Here is a 19,065-nt window from a genome sequence, read left to right as displayed (position 1 = left end):
TTTCATTTGGTGACCCCCAGTTTGTGTGTTATGTGAAGGGGTAAATAGCACTTCCCTATTCACTTTCTCCACACCATGTTGACTCTTCCCCTGCATCTAACCAATTATGCAATGGCATAGAGGCAGGAGTAGGGGGAAGCATGTCCTCTGTCCTTAGCAGTAATCATCTTACATCTGAAGCATTCTTCAACTTCAGAGCTTCCAAAAATAAACATAGCAAATAAAAACTGGCTGTTCTCCTCTTCTGTGCACTCATTGGGAAGAAACTATCAAACTTTTGCACCCCACTGCTACAAGATGCATTAAAATCTTTTTCAGTTGAGTGCAAAATGTGTCAACCACCATTGCTATTCCAGCTCCATTTAGGAGGGGAAAAAATCCATTCTATACAAGCTGTCAGTGAAAGACTTTCAGCTAAACATTAGTCCATGCTAGAGACTGGCCTTCTATTTCATGCTTAATGAGCCAAAATTTAGAAAAGAATCTTTGTGCTCATGGTTGGCACTGACACATGCAGAGCGTGGACAAAAGCACCCTTACATGTCACTATTTTTGTTGTCATGGCAATCGAGCCTAATTTGAAGTAGGCTCCACCACCTCCCAAGTGGTTTAGATGGTCTCTGTTCAACAACTATGGGGGTATAGGTACATACTATTAGTCATCTCACTGATCCAATAAGCCACGAATAGTCAATAGATGCACTGCAGACCAAATCCAGACCGCCAGATGCTTTTGAATGGACTACAAAATCTTATTTACTTTTTATCATTATTGTGGCATGAAAAATGTTTTTTCTGGCATCTGGATCTTGACTATACCTTGACCAAAAAATCTGGACCTTGAGAAAAAATAATTGACTATCCCTTCAATAAGCTCTGTGTTCTGTCTTTGGCAAATAGCCAGGATCTGATATTTCAGAGACAGGAAAACCCCTCTGATGTGGAAAAATGCATCTAATCATTTATGCAATGGTACACAGGTGGGAATGGGGGAAGGACGGGGAAGTAAGTCCTCTCTCCCCTCAGCAGAAATCAGCTTACATCTGAAGCATGCAACTTGATTACCCTTATTTTATCACATGTAATTTACAGGTGTTATCACCAGTCATAAGTCTTCCTCAGAAGCCTGGTCACTGCTGCTGACCAATATGAAATCAACCCCTATGTGTTCCAGTGAGTATATGTAAAGTATGAGACCTATTTTTGTTGCGTTGATCATGGATGGGTTGGGAAAGGAGCCCCTACTTTTCCTACTTCTGGGTTTTTTTGTTTTGTTTTGTGTGGTTTTTTTGGCCTTCATAATACGGCAGTGATGCTGAATGCTTGTCAGACAATACTTGATGCAAACACAGGTACTAATGTTGAGTAAAATTCTGGAGTTCAACACCTGATTAGAATTTTTGTAGCTATCTATAAATCTGCATATCAGCTCACCTCTTACTAACCTAACCGCAGGGGAATGGATGTTACGATTCCAGCCTATCTCCAGTACACACATTTATTAATCAAACTGTTACAGAAAGGACATTTCCCCAATCATCAATGTGACACGAAGCAAAAAAATTTAGCTGAGGTTAAGGAAAGGAACATTTATGGCATCAGAAGAGGCCAGCAAAATTACCCTTTTTGAGATTTCATATGAGAAAAGTTAAATTTATAACCCTTTATCTGTGCTTGTTGCAGTCTAAATCAGAAGAATGGACTCATTTGTGCCATTTTCTCTTCCGATTACAGCCTTTGTCTGGAAAATGAGGTTTCAAAACTTTTATGTCTAATAGATTACATTCAATATACAGCAGGCAAAAGGTGTTCTAATAGTTAACAGAGTGGCTGCCAATAACTTCTAATGAATAAACTAGCTACCCCTTTAAATATGACTTGCTTTAGTGTTCATAGCATTGGCAAAATCAAGCATGGTTCAGGTTTCCATTCTCCCATGGTGCCTAAATAACAACCTGAATTGTCGCTGCTACTCTGTCACCAAAATCTATCTGCACCAGTGATTCCAAATTGCATGGTGGCACTGTTCTAGGGCACAGGAGGAGCACACCACCACTTTAAATCTAGATACAGTGTGTTGCAGCCATCATATGATGGAACCCATTACCAATGGATCATCAGATATGTGTTCCTCCGTGTTCCCAACTCATCTTGTCCTGACAGTTGCTACATTTTCCCCCATCCATTCTTTTAACTCTTTCCTTTATTTATTCTTCCCCTTTCTTCTGTTATTTTACTTCAAGTTTTTATTTTTTCCTTCCACATCCCTGCTACCTCGTCCTCTTTGTATGCAACAGAAGGCTCCTAGGCTCAAGACACAAGCACTTTTGCAGCCTTCTGCCATGGGAATAAGGAAAAAAGCTTGGGTTAGTGGACTGTTACCTGAGCTGGAAACACTGTCTACTGGAACCATTCCCATGACTGACTGTACAGTGAGAGCAGGAATGCAAGAAGTCAGCTGTCAAGGACCCACCTGTTAATTGTATAAGAGCCCATATGTTCACTTTCAAGGCCTATTTCTACCCTACCTATCCTATCTTGTTTCAGGATCAAGATGTCAAATCCCATCTCTAATCAGCCAATGGTACCAGCCTCCATTGCTCAGGAGTTAAATTTTCAAACAAGCACTTTCATGCTTTCTCCTGTGTTGCCCTCCATGCATGGGAGAAGCTCCCAATATACATACACAAAACTAATTCATTACCTGCCTTCAACACTGTCCTTAAAACTCTTCTTTGCTGTGATGCCTACAAAAAACTTGTCTATGGTGAGGGTGCTGGTGTGCTGATGTCACTGCATATCATGCGAACCAACACTGTCTCTTGGTTTCCTTATACTCACCATCTGTTTGTTACCATCTATTGTCCCTGGTCTTTTACCCAGATGTAATCTTCTTGGGCCAGGGACCATTTTTTTGTTCTCTGTTTGAGCAATGCCTAACACAATCATGTCTTGGTTCCTGACTAGGGCTCCTCGGCACTATAATAATAATAATAATAAAATAATAGGGTGCAGGTGTGGAGGTGAGGGAGAGGGCAGATTTGGGATCATGCAGACTTGACAGCACATTAGTTCTTCTCTTCTACCCTGTACTTCCCACTCCCCATCTAATCAAGTGCCCTCTGGGTAGGGAAACACCAATTTACCTCAGTTTCTTTAGAGCTGAAAGGTTAGCCAATAGTCTAGTCAGTGAGCCAGCTTTCAAAATCCTGGACTTGAGACACAATTGGAAAGAGGAGCCATCGTAGCCCAGTCAGATCAGCATATTGTGTTATCACAAGTCTTTTAAGTGGCCTAGCCATCCCACTCTTACCCTTGGAGTAGGTAGGAGGGCTGTGTTGAAACTTGCAATCAAAGGAAATAGAGAATACCAATAACTGCCAATATTCAAAACATTAGAGCACATTACTGTATTACTTTTCTTATACATTGTTATACTACTTGACCTTGGCTATTACTGAGATGGGCACTCTAGGCACAATTAAGATATATACATTATAGGGAAACCAGGGATGTGCAAATCAGATGGACTGAAATAAGAACAGACTTGAACCTACTACAGAGATTGTGGTGACATAAAACAGCATGCAAAATCCTGTTAAATTCTAGCCTGGATTAAGCACTCATTGAAGGAACTGCAGATTATACTAATACAGTGGTAAGTAACAGCCGACATGGATTTGTCAAAAACAAATCATGCCAAACCAATCTAATTTCCTTCTTGAACAAGGTAACCGGCCTAGTGGATAGGAAGGGAGCAGGAGATGTGATGCAGCTGGATTTTAGGGCTTTTGATACAGTCCCACAAGACAGTCTCATAAAAAAACCCCAGGGAAATATGATCTAGAGATGAACATACTATAAGGTGGAGACATAACTGGTTGAAAGACTATTCTCAAAGAGTAGTTATCAAGGTTCAATGTCCAACTGGGCAGATATAACAAATGGAATCCCATAGAGGTCTGTCCTTGGTCTAGTACTAGTCAGGATTTTCATTAACGATTTGGCTAATGGAGGGGAGAGTATACTTATCAAATCTGCAGATGACACCAAGCTGAGAGGGGATTGCAAATACTTCAGAGGACAGGATTAAAATTCAAATTATCTAAATGAACTGGAGAACTGGTTTGAAATCAGTAAGATGAAATTTAAATAAAGACAAGGGCAAAGTACTTCACTTAACGAGGAAAAATCAAATGCACAAATACAAAATGGGGAATAACTGGGTAGGCAGCAGTACTGCTGAAAAGGATCTAGGGGTTATAGCGGATCACAAATTAAATACGAGTCAATACTGTGATGTTGTTGTGAAAAAGGCAAATGTCATTCTGGGATACATTAATATATAAAACATCGGTGGTAATTGTTCCAGTCTACTTGTCACTGGTGAGATCTCTGCTGAAGTACTGTGTCCAGTTTGATGCACCATACTTCAGGAAAGAGGTGAACAAATCGGAGATAGCATGAGGAGAGCAACAAAAATGATAAGAGGTTTAGAAAATGTGACCTGTGAAAAAAGGTTGAAAGAACTGGCCATGTTTAGTCTAGAGAAGAGAAGTCTACGGGGAGACATGATAACAGTATTCTCTTTATGAGAACCATTTACAAAGTTGGATGGGGATCAGTTGTTCTACATGTCCACCAAGGGTAAGACAAGAAGTCACTGGCTTAGTTTGCAGCAAGATATATTTGGATTAGACATTGGATTCCCCCTTCCCCGCCAACTAGAAGGATAGTTAAGCACTGAAAACGGTTACCTAAGGAGGCTGTGGAATCCCCATCATTGGAGGTTTTTAAGAACAAGTTAGGCAAGCATATGCTGGGGATGGCCTGCTCCTGCCTCAGCACAGGTGGATGGATTTGATACCCTCTTGAGGTCCTTTCCAGCCGTACATTTCTATGATTCTATTAGAGGTATGACATGATGTTTTAAGGGGGTGAATCTGAAGCTGACACTTGGCAAGCTCGTAAATGTGAGTGCTATCATCTTGGGAGCAACTTTTAAGACATCCTCCCCAGATTTTACCAAGAAACTATGCTGTATCCCTTTCCTAGCACTAATGGTGTGAGCACTACAGGTTACGCAGGTACAACCCATGACACAAAACATGTCACAGCATGTGAAGCTTCACACCTGGACCCTGAATTCCACTACCCCTCCACTGTGACCCACAACTTTAATTTTAACTCATAGCAACAAAAATTAAAAAGTAGTAAATGTTTCAGAAAAATCAATAAAAAGTATGAAAGATTTGCTTGCAACTTGCTGAGCAGTATTGTTTTAAGAAGTTATACTTTTCTGACAGGTTTCTGAGTGCCTTTAGGAGACATAACATCCAAAGACAAGACTGGAACAAGAAAGTAAGACCATCTTTGAAGTCCATATGCATGCAAAACAAACTTGAACATAGGCATTATTTTTTTGATTAAAGGAACACACAAAAAAAGTCTCTGATGTGTGTATCAGATCAGTTTGAGGAATTGGAAATTGTTGGGGAGAGAGAGAGAGAGAGATGATTTTTTTTTTTTTTCTTTTTTTTTTTTTTTTTTTTTTTTTTGTAGCCAAGAATTTTTTTTTGAAGAAAAAAAAAAAAAAAGCTTTAGCAAAGAATTTAGAGACATTAGTTAGTTGCCAAGAAAGCAAAAAAAAAAAAAAGCAGCAATTCAGCAGGTCTATGGCTGGCAAGTTGAGTTTTTTTGGAGGCCTGACCCTGAGCTTGACCAAAGCCCCAAAGCAAAAAAAAAAGAGTTAAGATAGATTGCACGAGATATATAATGGAGTCACTGGACAATAAAAATAAACGAGTGATCAGAATCTTATGATCTTAAATTACATTGATATTGTATTGTAAGCAGCAGCAAAACAGCAAAGAGTAAAAGAAAGAAAAAATAAAATGCAAAAATGCATAAAAATAAAAAAAATGGATATGTATAATATATAGTATAATACTAATACTGCATACTTTTAATCTACAAACACTTTTATTTAAAATATTTTTATATTTAAATATTTTCTAAGAAGCCTCTCTCTCTGTCTTCTATATCTCTCCCTCTCTTCTGTACTTATCTCCCTCTCATCTCATCCTCATCAAGCCCTCCCCCAGCTTAACCCCCCAGCCCCCTATGAATGATTTTTTGGGAAATGGAAATTGAATGGAGATGGAGAAGAGAAAAAAAAAATTAAAAGCAAGATTTTAAAAGTATTTTAAGCAGGATTTAGGCACCTAGAGGATTTCGGGACCTATTTCTATTTTGTAAGTAGATGTGATTTAGACTTAGATTTATACCTGTTAGACACATATCTGAAAAATAAAAATCTGGCTCTAAGCGAAAAAACCAAAAAAAAAGGAACTGAACCTCACAGTACTAAAACTACCAGAACTGAACCAAACTAACCGGCCTCACCTTTCTTCTTCTTCAGATCCATCTCTTTCTCAGATTAGAGGGTACAGAAGGGTATAAGACACATTAGATAGCAAAAAGGATATAAAGAAAGCTAAGAAAAAATAAAAAAATATAAAAAGTGTCACTAGAATATTCAGGTATCAGAGGGGTAGCTGCATTAGTCTGTATCCACAAAACCATAAAGAGGTCGCGGCACCAAGACTAAGATTTTTTTTTTTTCTAAAAAAAAAAAAACTCTTCCAGATGCACAATCAGATGCAATAGACACATCCAGGACACATTACACAATCCATTGTCTACAGCCAATCCCTAAGATACAACCGAATTTGCTCCAACCCCTTAGACAGAGACAAACACCTACAAGATCTTTATCAAGCATTCTTAAAGCTACAATAGCCACCTGTGGAAGTGAGGAAACAGATTGACAGAGCAAGATGGGTACCCAGAAGTTACCTATTACAGGACATGCCCAAAAAGGAAAACAGAACACCTCTGGCCATCACATACAGCCCCCAGCTAAAACCTCTCCAGCACATCAACGATCTACAACCTATACTGGAAAATGATCCCTCGCTCTCACAGACCAGTCCTCACTTACTGACAGCCCCCCAACCTGAAGCAAATACTCACCAGCAACTACACACATTGCCACAGAAACACTAACTCAGGAACCAATCCCTGTAACAAACCTTGTTGCCTACTCTGGCCCCATATCTACTCTAGCGACACCATCAGAGGACTCAACCACATGAGCTACACCATCGCGGCTCATTCACTTGCACATCTAACTAATGTGATATATACACCATCATGGGCCAGCAATGCCCCTCTGTTCAAACTGGACAGTCTCTATGTAAAAGAATAAATGGACACAAATTAGACATCAGGAATGGTAACAGATAAAAGCCAGTAGGAGAACACTTCACCTCCTTGGAAACTCAATAACAGATTTAAAAGTAGCCACACAAAAAGTCAAAAACAGACTTCAAAGAGAAACTGCAGAGCTACAATTCATTTGCACACTTAAGACCATTAATTTGGGCTTGCATAGGGACTGGGAGTGGCTGGCTCACTACAAAAGCAATTTTCCCTCTCTTGGTATTGACACCTCCTCATCAATTATTGGGAGTGGACCACATCCACTCTCACTGAATTGGCCTTGTCAAAACTGGTTCTCCACTTGTAAGGTAACTCCCTTCTCTTCACGTGTCAGTATATTTATGCCTACATCTGTAATTTTCACTCCATGCTTCTGAAGAAGTGGGGTTTTTTATCCACCAAAGCTTATGCCCAAATAAATCTGTTAGTCTTTAAGGTGGTACCAGACTCCTCATTAGAATATTCAAATTATTTATGCAGGTCTGTTTTAGTTTTGTATGTTTAGAACAGCATTGCTCCATGACCACAGGCCTATTGATCTGGAACGTCGTGTTCATAAAGGATTTAGTAAATTGCAATGCAGAAAGGCCTCTAGCTCGTAAAAAGAGACTTATCTTATGGCTGCTGTACCCTAACTGCAGGCTTTACTAGCACTATATGGCCCTTGACAACCCTGGTTGCTCCACATACTTGCATTTTCAGGTTGATTCATATAAACTCACATTGCGGTCTCATCCACGCACAGAGCCCATAGCCTCAGGGATCATTGCTAAATGAATTCCTGTCATGCTTCTTCATATTCATAGACAGCTTTGACAAGGATCAATAGAGAAGTTTGTTCATTTAAATTGGCTGACTCCCTTAACTTATTTCAATTTATCATTTTGAACAAACATGCTTTATTTAACAGGTTAATTCCTTTAGGAAGTACCAGGCATATTTGTAGGGGAGAATTTTGAATCGGTATATAAACTGTAGGAGCTAATTCATTAGAATAAATATAATTAGTGGTATCTAGTAATCCAGTGCCATCAATAGTACCAATTCTAGCTTTCCAGCTGTTATTTAGTGTCAGGGGGGAAAAGGAAAAAAGAAAATGTAAGAATCTGAACTCTGTCACTAAAACTGCATAGAGTGAGTTGATTTCTAGAGTGATCTTTCATCAGGTGTGAGTGAAGCACAGAAGACAAGTGACATCTAGACTGATATTTGGAGACATGATGTTGCCTGGATCCTCTACTACTACTTACCTGAACTCCCTGAAAAATCTTAAAAGATATTCTCTAGGGTGGAAAAACTAGTAAAAACACAAGAGATGAGTACCCAGTCAAGCAAACTGCTCGAGAAAGCTTGACCATTATACACGAATGGTAAGAGCAATGAAGGATGCAAAGAAAGGGCATCAGCCCCCAAATAAATCTGAAAATTACTTCAGTCTAAGATGTTATGAATTCTAAGGCTTGGCGCAAACATTTTTGAAATGATTGACATAGACACCAGACATGAGAAGCACAAACTGTAGCCAGAAAGAGTGTAGTGAAGTTTCTGAAAATGTCAAGTTTCAGACTAAAAGAGGTACAATCTTTAATGTCAGTGATTTATTCGCACAACCTCTATTAACATTTTAAAGGCATGACTGTATTCTCATAACTTCCCATGCAGCAAGACAGAAAAAACTATATCTCAGAATCTGCTGTATTAGAAGCAGATGGGAAAATAATTTTCTCTAAAAAAAATAATAGAAGTTCCAAACTACTGTATCAACTATATCAACTGAAGAAAGAAGTTTACTTCAAAAGACCTACTCCTGGTCAGCAATAGGATGGATATGCTGCTAGTGAAACAAATCAATCACTACACATATCTAAACTGAAAGCTGATTGTTTGTAGTCTAGGTCTTCTGTATTCTATGGCTGTTTCCGCACTTAAGTTTATGAAGCTTGTAGCCTAGTCCTAGAAATAAGCGGGACATGTTTTGCAATCCAAGGTTGTGCAAGATTGTGTGATGCCTCCCTGAACAAGGTTATGGAGGGTAGGCCTGGATGAAGCCTCAATATAAAAAATAAAAAGTGCACTTGGATACAATGTGTGGACTAGTTTCATATTAGAGACAGGTCATGTATGGCCATTGGCCTGGATCATCACCCCCTCTTATGAAACAAGAGCAGGAGAGCACATGAGAGGAGGAAGGGAGAAGATGAGGTGGGAGAACAGTTTACTAGGATTATTTCATTAGAAGGGAAGGGTCTGCTTCCTTCCCTCCCACTTACCCTTCTTGACATAGGAAATGAGTATTTCCTTCAGACCCCAGAGAAGCTAGAAATTGAGCCCTTGTACACTCCCTGGTCTAACATAGCACAGATTTGTTGCCTGTCAGAACATGCTGCAAGACCTGTGTATTTTTCCAGGCCTTCCTGGAGAGGAATGTTTGATTCAGGTATATGTAGGAGTGGCGGCTTAGGAGACTTTTTTGAACACTGACATTGCCTAATATTAAGGTTGCCAGACACCTCCCATTATAGGACCCTGGTTTTGGCTGATTATAATTTTGCCAAACAGTCACCATTCAGGATGAGGAGCCAGGAAGGGGTGGGATTGGCTGGGCAAAGAGGCTGGGGACAAGGAGGCTGTGCTTGGTGGGGAACCAGGAATGGCTGGGCAAAGAGAGTGGGATGGAGAGTGCCATGGGTAAGACTGGGAATTCAGGGGACAGGTTGAAGGGGTTGGGGCAGAGGTAGTCAGGATTGTGGGGAAGAGGCATAAAAATCAGCACCCACATGATAACACTCCTCTCCATAGCCTGGAATAGAACCTATGATATCTAGGTCTCATAATTCCTCTACAGTCAGAAAATATTCATGAAACCCACTAGCACAGTATCCCATTGCCCATCTAGTGGTGCTTCACATATAGGGTAACAACCTAGTACTGCTACCAGTTACTCAGTTAGCACAAGCAGTCGGTGTGCTGATCTGAAGATTCCTACCCTGCTAATGGTCTATGTGGGTGTCAATATGCCACCGCATAATGGAGTTTGTTCTGTCAGTTTGGTTTTTTACACCTAGAAAGTGACATACAAAAAGCTATGTTAAAAGAACATTAAGGTTGCAAAGTCAAGCACTCAGAAGTTAGGAAATACCAGAATTAAAGCTGCCTGTGCAACCTTAACTCAGCCCCCATGTGCATATGCATTAAAATATAGTCTTTAATTACAAATAAAAAATATTCTTGCTGGAAGTTTGCACTATAACACTACTTTATTTCTTAGAATTCAGAACAATAACATGCACAAAAACCCAAACACAGAGACACAAAGCAGACTGTTCCCAGAAATAAAGAGGCACAACTCATCCCACCTTACTGTAGGCTGGCTGATTCATGCTTGATGCTGATAGATTGCATGCTTTCTTTATAGAACCCCATAGCTTGCAAGCAGGTTCGGGAACTCTCAACCCCCTTAAAGTGATAGCTTGGAATTCCAATACATTCCTCAATACAACACAAGGATCATATCTAAACTCCTCCCTGCCCCCAGTTTCTCTGTGAGGAAGCCCTGCACAGCCTTGTGACTGAAGCACAGAACTGAGAGACAAGCAATCTGGGTTCTGGCATCAAACAACTTGAACTCCTTCTTTAACAACATGAGAAGTCCTACTAAAGCTCAAAGGGACTAATCACATATTTATAGCTAAGCGCATGTGCGCACACACACACACACACACACACACACACACACACACACACAAAAACCTTAACAGTGGTTAGGCAGGTGCTGTGCTCAGACCACTGCCTATCATGTGATCAATATTGTCTCACTGTTTTCTTGGGATCCCCTCTCTGTCTGAATCTACCAGTTTGTTCTTGTTCTATATTTAGATTGTAAGACAGAATGTCTTTTTCTTCTGTTTTTTGTGCAGTGCCTAGCACAATGGGTTCCTGACTCCTGCACCAGGCCTGGGGCTCCTAAGTGCTGTCACAATACAAATAAGTTTTAAAAGTTTAAATAGCAAACACTTAAGGGCTTTGCTGGCTTGGGGCATCAGGCCACAGCTCTGTCACAAACTTCCTGCGTGATTTTAGGCAAGTTACAATTTAACCTCTGTGCCTTGCTGAACTGTAAGATGGGGTTGGTAATACTTCCCTCCCCAGAAGGGGTATTGTGAGGCTAAAATCATTACAATTTGGTAAGTTCTTTGTATTGCTATAATGCCTTCCCTAGAAATATCTCAAAGTATAGTTATTAGTTCAGATCATGCTGAGTCTAAATTACAGCAAGAAAATGTGGAAAATAGATTAAATTCCATTGACTGTTGATAATACGCAGTTCCAGTCCAATCCCACTAACAGTTAGTGTTATCTACTGGTATGAAAGCTTCTGTTGTTTTGCATTTCAAAAACAGGATGGCTGTTATTACAACCATTTCAGTACCTCTCGCATCTTTGTGTTCATCATTTTTTTTCTTTACATGTCACATCTTGGATAATATATCATGCCTTCCACCCTTTGAAGCAGCTGGTGCAATAGTATTGAACAGAGGCAGCACATTGATTCTTGACTGCTGGGAATTACCAGCTGGCACAGTGGGTAACAGGATAAGTATTAAATGCAGCAGATAAAGTTGTTTCTACTGTACACAAAAGAGGTCCCTTCAGTTTAAAACAAAATTGAAATTCTGAAGGTTTTTCCTTTTTAAGTTCTCCCTATTTGCAAGACATTAGAAAGAGAGCTCTAGAGTTTGTCTTCTATAACCAGTATTAGGAGAGATTAACTAAGGAGGCTGTGCTGCTCTACCTTTACGTTCTTGTTTCCGTAGTATAAAATGTTGGTTTTTATTTTTTTTTAAATAAAAACAGTGCTGGTATAATACGCATATCAAGCCAGGATTGATTAATGTAATGCAGTGTTTTCCAAAATCCACCTACATATAAATCTTTGCCACACCAACTACACAGTATTATGTTGAATAAAGTACAGTAATTCAAGCGGTAGTGGAAAACGTTCACAGTGTCACAATTAGCATGCCCAGCTATAGAGTGTTTGTATTTGTTGGTTTACAAACAGGGCAGATGGCACAGCAAGCTTTATCCTTGGCAAGTGTTTACGAGATTAGATACTCTTTTTCCTATCATCTTTGTTAGCTTTATTTCTATGAGGCGGCAAATTTAAGACAGGGCTCTGGAAAGCATAAAAATCCTGTACTACACTTTACAAGAAATAAGGGGCACCAGGATATATTTGAAAGTTATTCTTCTTGCAACTCAGATGACATTTCTAATTTATTATTTTTGCAAATAGAGTGCCAGAGTTATGAATACTGTATAAATGTGAAATGGTCTGCAAATGTTCAAAAATCATTCTTAATGGCATTCATAACATCACATTAAGGAAAATATGTAATAATACACTGAAATGCCATTATCTGTGTGAGAAAGCCTCTTCATTAAATGCACCTTATTTATGACTGTAGTATTTATTGGCAAGAATAAATATTGACATGAAACAAAACAATGGAAAGTTCTTAAATTGATAAAAATTGCTTCTTCAGAGTGTCATTCAGATGCTCCTCATGATCCTTCCTTCTTTTCTGATAAGGAGTTTCTAGGCCTTATTCTGTCTTTGGTTCCCTTTTCATTCTACACTTTTTCTCTGAGTAATCTCATTTCCGAGCACAGGTTTAACTATCATCTCTATGCTAATGACTCACATCTCTACTTCTGTACTCTGGACCCATCTCCTTCTGCCTACACCTAGATCTTGGCCCATTTTACTGACCTTTCTTCATGGATTTCCATCAGTCATCTTACAAACGATATGGCCAAAACACAGCTCTTACTCGTTCATCACAAGTCCTAGCCGCACCTTTCCTTGCTCAGTCAGTGTGGACAACCCCATCCTGCCCATCACTCAAGACCATAAACTGGGTATCATCTTTAATTTGGCCCTCTCTTTAGATAGTTCCATACAGGCTATGTCTAAATCTTGCAGATTCTGTCCAACACCTCTAAGATATGGCCTTTCTTCTCCATCCATACAATTAAAACTCTCACCCAGGATCTCATTTCACATCTTGACTACTGTGACACTCACTTGCTTGAGAAATGCAATCTTGCCCCACTTTTATCAATTCAAACCACTGCTACAAAGATCATTTCCCTAGTCTGTCAATTTGACTCTTTCCTTGCATCCCTCCACTAGCTCCCCTCTCTCCATTGCATCAAACTGCCTATTTGTTTTTACTTTCCAGGCCCTCTGTCTCCTATTGCCACTTGACCAATCTTTCTTATGCAATTGAGAGGTCGAGCCCCACCTCTGCTCTGCTAGTGATGCTAGCTTTCATTGCCCTCTTGATAAATTTTAAACAAGCACCTTTGTGCTTTCTCCCAATCTGCTCCTCGCAGATCAAAGGAGCTCTCCACAAATATCCACAAGGCAACCTTATTGTCTTCTTTCAGATCCCTTCTTAAAACTCTCCTTTGCCAGGGTGGCTCCAAAGAATTTCAAATTGTTAAGCAGCTGGTATGCTGAGACCACAGCATATCGACCAATATTGTGTCATTATTTCCTTGTGCTCCTCCATCTATCTGCTGTCTCTTGTCTTGTGCTTAGATTGGAAGCTCTTTGGGCCATGGGCCATCTTTTTGTTCTGTGTTTGTACAGGGATTGGGCCTTGCCCCACTCTGGAGACACCTGGGTCACAATGCTGGAGGAGCAGGCGCCCAGTGAGTTCCCCACCTCCCAGGGGTGGCGAGGCTGAGGCTTTATGTTTCAGCCCTGGGGTGGTGGGGTGGCAGAGTCTGGCTACATGGCTCTGGGCTCCATCCCCAGGCCTGGTCCCCTGGTGTGGGGCCTTGGGCTCCAGCACCCCGCTGTCTCCCCCGACTCCCCATCCAGGGCTTAATTTGTCCTTAGGTTGTCATGGCAGGCTTACTCTGCCCTGAAGAGTGATACTTGTATGTTTGTTAATATCACTTTTCACAACAAACTTACTAGCTAGCAATAAATAAATTACAATGATTTGGGCATGCAGATGTGCAATTTATTTGTTTTTCCTAATGTTAATTAAGTATTTTAGGGAAAAGTGTGAGAGCGGCCACCAGCAAGAATTGGTGGCTGCACTCTGAGGCCAACAAAAAATATTGTCCTGAGACCACAAATGCACTGTCATAATACAAATACATTATGTGATTTGATCAATATTGAATGTCTTAGACCAGTTATCAGACAGAACAACAGTATCTTGTGTAACAAAACATTTTAAATATATATCACCTTGAACAAATCTTCCTCACTCAGGGCATAGAATCTGCCCTTTACCAACTCCCTGCATACGTGGTTCAGAAAAGTAGATAATCATTTGCTGGGCATAGTATTTGCTAAACTTAATCAAACTATTGGTCCATCTGGCCTCTGGGACTGACTATATCTGATGATTCAAAGGAAGGCAAACAACCCATTATAAACTTGGACTAGTGGGAAATGCTGTATATAGAAGAGAAACTTCTCTCTTGCCACCCGCATTTGCCTTATGAGCTGCAGCTTGAGTCCTTCTCTAAGTTTGCATAGCTTCAAAAGTTATAAATGATCCTAACATTACCAAATGCTTTTGAAATGCAGTTACCATAGTTGCCTTGATGACCTTCTGAGGCACTGAATTACACATTAGCAGTACACTATGTAAAAAAGTATTTTCTTTTATTGGATCTAAATGTACTGCCCTTTAAATTTTATTCTCTGTCTGCTTCTACCCATATTTTGTGACAGGGTGAAAATAAGGGGCTCATGTGTTTTCATTATGCCCATCATAATGTAACTACTGAGGGGATATAGATGCAGGGAGTGTTGGGGGTGGCGGGGTAGGAGACCTCCCCACACACCAAACGCAGAGGAAGAGCTCCCCTTTCTCTCTGTGGCTTGGATAAGCAGCATTCTTGTACAGCTGCCCCTATTCCTGTTTCAGTCTATTTTAACCATCATGAATACCTCAATGATGATTCCTGTGCCTTTTCTCCTTTTCATGCTAAATAAGCCTAGTTTTCTGTAATCTTTCAACATCTTCAAACACCCACTATACTGGTAACCTGGAGCAATTTCCTGTACTTAGAATAGCCTCCTGTGTTCGACTGAGTCAAACAACCTCTCGCTCTCACCCTAAAAGTCCTGTTAGAGGAGACACCACCTATGAAAACACCAGTCTTATCTGCCCGTTTGCATGAACCTGCTGCTAACATATTCTCTTGTGCCACACATTTTCACTTGATGTTAGATACGGTCCCAGTATATTTCAAGATTCAAAATATCACCCTTTTGGTGAAATCTGAACAGAATCACAATTCTGTAGCTCCTACCAAACAGTCTCCCTAATCAATGTTGATATCAAGTTTCTGACTATTAGTTACTAGGCTACAGAAAATTAAGAAAAAACCTTCATTCATCCAAACTAGATAGGGTGCATCCAAGACAGAAATTCCTTTAGCCATGACAAAACATACAACATACCTTAATCCTATCCATAGATCTAATAGCTATCTTTATTTTGGTTGACATAGGAAAAAAACCAAAACTACACGATGGAATGGACCCAGGAGTTTCTGTACTTGCCATTGAAATCCTTTATTTTGTGTATGTCATTGGCTGCAATGTGAGCATTAACCAAAAACTCTGTCTGAATCCTACAGCATCAGCTTGGTTGGAATGAGAACAACATGTAGCTATAGGCAATGTCATCATCCTTTCTTTACACCATGGAAATGGAACGTCTCACCAGGTTGGAGCACTCCCTGCAGAGAAAGCAAGTTCTTAGCCTCTGTTCTCTCTCCTCGCTCTATTCCTCTTTTTAAAAAAAATATTCCTGACTGAAGACTAAGATAACGCTCTTAATGTGCTTCACCTGGTACTTGAAGTAACTGCTCAGACTAGCAGGGAAAAGGAGGACCCAGAAAAGAGACCTCCCCAACACCTACCAGCAAAAATGACTAGATAAGAACACTGGAGTTTGCCATATTACCAGCCAAATGCATCCTGAGGATATCCAGTTGAGAGCAGACCCACCCCAAAGGGTGGTGAACAGGCCACAGCTAGGTAAGATCCTGACTTAATGGGAATATTGGAGCAGGAAGAAAAGGATTGAGCCAAGCCACAGAGTTCTGCTGGATCCATATCTGTCCAGACTACTAAAACCTGTTGTAAACGTGTTCATGCTTCTAAGGTTTTTTTTCCTACTTGCCTTTAAATAGCTTCATTTAACGTGGCTTAGAACTATGTTGCTGCTCGGTATGTTCTAAATTGTTACTTTTGCACAGAAAGATTCTTGGCTTTGTATTATTTTATGAAGAATGAATTTAACAAGAGGGTGCCTGAATGAAAACAAGGGCAGGGCAGGTCATTGCATTATGTTGCATGGCCTAAGGTCTGTGACATTCCTGGCACAATTGCAGCTCTGGCATCATAGGAATTCATGTACTCAGTGGAAATTCAGGTGAACTTCTCATTCTCTCTCTGTGCAGATCATTTATTGCACAGGTCCAGAGAACACTTTTCATTCCTTACTAGGTTTCTTTAATTCAAATTTTGAGCTATGGTAGTGATTATTTCAAATCTGGCCCTTTAGCGTTCGTTTGACTTTTGTGGAAAGTCCCTCCTTTCTCTGGTTCCATCAAGTTTATTTACCTGGAAATATTTATACCAAATCAGCCCATTTGCATTTTTCAAACTTAATTTCAGTCTCTCTGTTAGCAATATTAGGCTCAGTTGAAATAAATGAAACTCCAAGTTCAATGGAATAAATGTTAAACTGATAGCACATATTTATAAAAGCCTTGAATCTAGAAGGTTCCTTAAGAATTTGACAAAATGGGCCAAATTCTGTTCTTTGGGTACATTTGAACAACTGCCATTGGACTTTGTTGGCAGTCACATATATACCAGGGCTTCAGTGCTGCCAACAGATATGCTAGCATGGATCTCTGGCCTGCATGAATTCCATGCGCTCAGATTTACGCGAGTCCATGTTTAAAGGATTGAGACCTAGGATGTCAATGTGGATCTCTGCCCCTGCAGTAGTTGTAGTACCTGGGCAAACACTACAAACATGGCTGACAACCTCAGCTCAAGAGCAGAACCTACTCAAAATAAGTCAATAGATTTCTGCTTTGGATTCATGCTGCAAGAGTGGGAGAAGGAAGTATCATTGACCCTGCTGTTCTACGTACTTTGCAGAAATGAAAATAGATCACAGGTGTCTGAACCTCACAATAGCGGAATTCCTCCAGATTGAGACTGTCACAACAAACAGAATCTGGTCCAGCTGGTTTCAATTATTTTATGCCTGTTTAAATGCACTATTGAACAGAATAAGCAAAAGACAACACATACTAGGAGGTTGCCTAGAGGCCAGAAAGAAGAAGATTCCAGTTGACTTGTGCATGCCCCTTATGCTTTGGTGTCCTTTCTCCATCAGTGCGCACCTTACAGCTCTTTCACATTACAGGCATTGATTGACTGCCCATTGACAAGACATACAATGTAATTACAGAATAACTCATCAAGATGCACTGAGGGGATTACATACCTCCTTGACTGACAGCAGAGTTTGGCCCTAATACTGTTATTGACATGAAGATTGCTAATATCTAGAGGAGCCAACTGAGAATGGAATCTGGATGTGCTAGGCATTTATGGGGGGTGGGAGGGAACAAACCACACACAGAGTCCCTGAACTGAAGAACTTACTGACTAAATACATAAGGAAGATAAAGGCAGTATTATTAATTCCATATTAGGCAATTTAGTAACGGGACTTGCCCAAGATTATATAATAAATCTGAGGCAAAGCCAATATCAAACCCAGCTTTTCTGAGTTCCATTCCAGCACCTTAATCATAAGATTACCCTTCCTCTCTAAATATCTGGAGTCCTCAATGAAGATAAGTAGCTTTGTGAAAATCACATATTCAGTGCACTTAAATTATATTTAGAACGGTTCTGAGTGCACAGAGTCTCCTTGGAGAGAAAGCAGAGACACCAGGAGCCATAAAATAATCCAGATACACAAAGAGTCCAAAGGCCCCTCCTGCTGCAAAGCTGTGACAGAGATTTTCTTTAGGATGGTGTTAACGAAGCTCTTTCCTATTTTGGGGATATGACCTTCCAAGTACAGTCCAGACCAGTGAGGGGCTGTGTCACCCCTTGCTCTGCAACCTTGCATGCCTCACAATGCTTTTCTGCTGTACCTCCTACCTGGGCCACTCACAAATAGCCTGCCAGCAGGTAGGTAGCACCCTGAGTGTCTGTGGATAGCTGCAGCCTACCAGCCACACATCAGTCACACTCTGGTTTCCACCAGCCTTAGTTACCACTTGCAGGGTAACCCTAACACATTCCCAAACCTGGATTTCCCCCCAAAACATGAGTTCTGTGCTGTCCAGCCCTCTCTTGGACAGTCCAGATATATTAGGTTCATTGCCTTCTGTAATGGGATCAATATCCAAACAGTTTGCTACACTCAATGAAATTACCCACACAGTTCACAACACTGGATTAATTTTGATTAAAGAATAAAAGAAGTTTAACTACAAGGAGACAGGTTTTAAGTGAATATAAGCATAAGAACATAACATAAGAACATAAGAGAGGCCGTACCGGGTCAGACCAAAGGTCCATCTAGCCCAGTATCTGTCTACCGACAGTGGCCAATGCCAGGTGCCCCTGAGGGAGTGAATCTAACAGGCAATGATCAAGTGATTTCTCTCCTGCCATCCATCTCCATCCTCTGACGAACAGAG

At 40.4% G+C, this 19,065-nt stretch overlaps 1 long non-coding RNA gene across 1 annotated transcript; it reads left to right on the top strand.

The window, feature by feature from the left end:
• Positions 1-5,329: 5,329 nt before the first annotated feature.
• LOC120400039 lies at positions 5,330-16,018 on the top strand. The gene is made up of 3 exons (XR_005595489.1): positions 5,330-5,361; positions 11,795-11,869; positions 15,961-16,018. It is a non-coding gene; the product is annotated as an uncharacterized LOC120400039 (long non-coding RNA).
• Positions 16,019-19,065: the final 3,047 nt, after the last annotated feature.

This window comes from Mauremys reevesii, linkage group 3 (assembly GCF_016161935.1).
Source record: "Mauremys reevesii isolate NIE-2019 linkage group 3, ASM1616193v1, whole genome shotgun sequence".
NCBI classification, from domain to species: domain Eukaryota; kingdom Metazoa; phylum Chordata; order Testudines; family Geoemydidae; genus Mauremys; species Mauremys reevesii.
The sequence above is the reverse complement of the archived record's forward strand: the minus strand, read 5'-3'. Positions and strand labels throughout refer to the sequence as shown.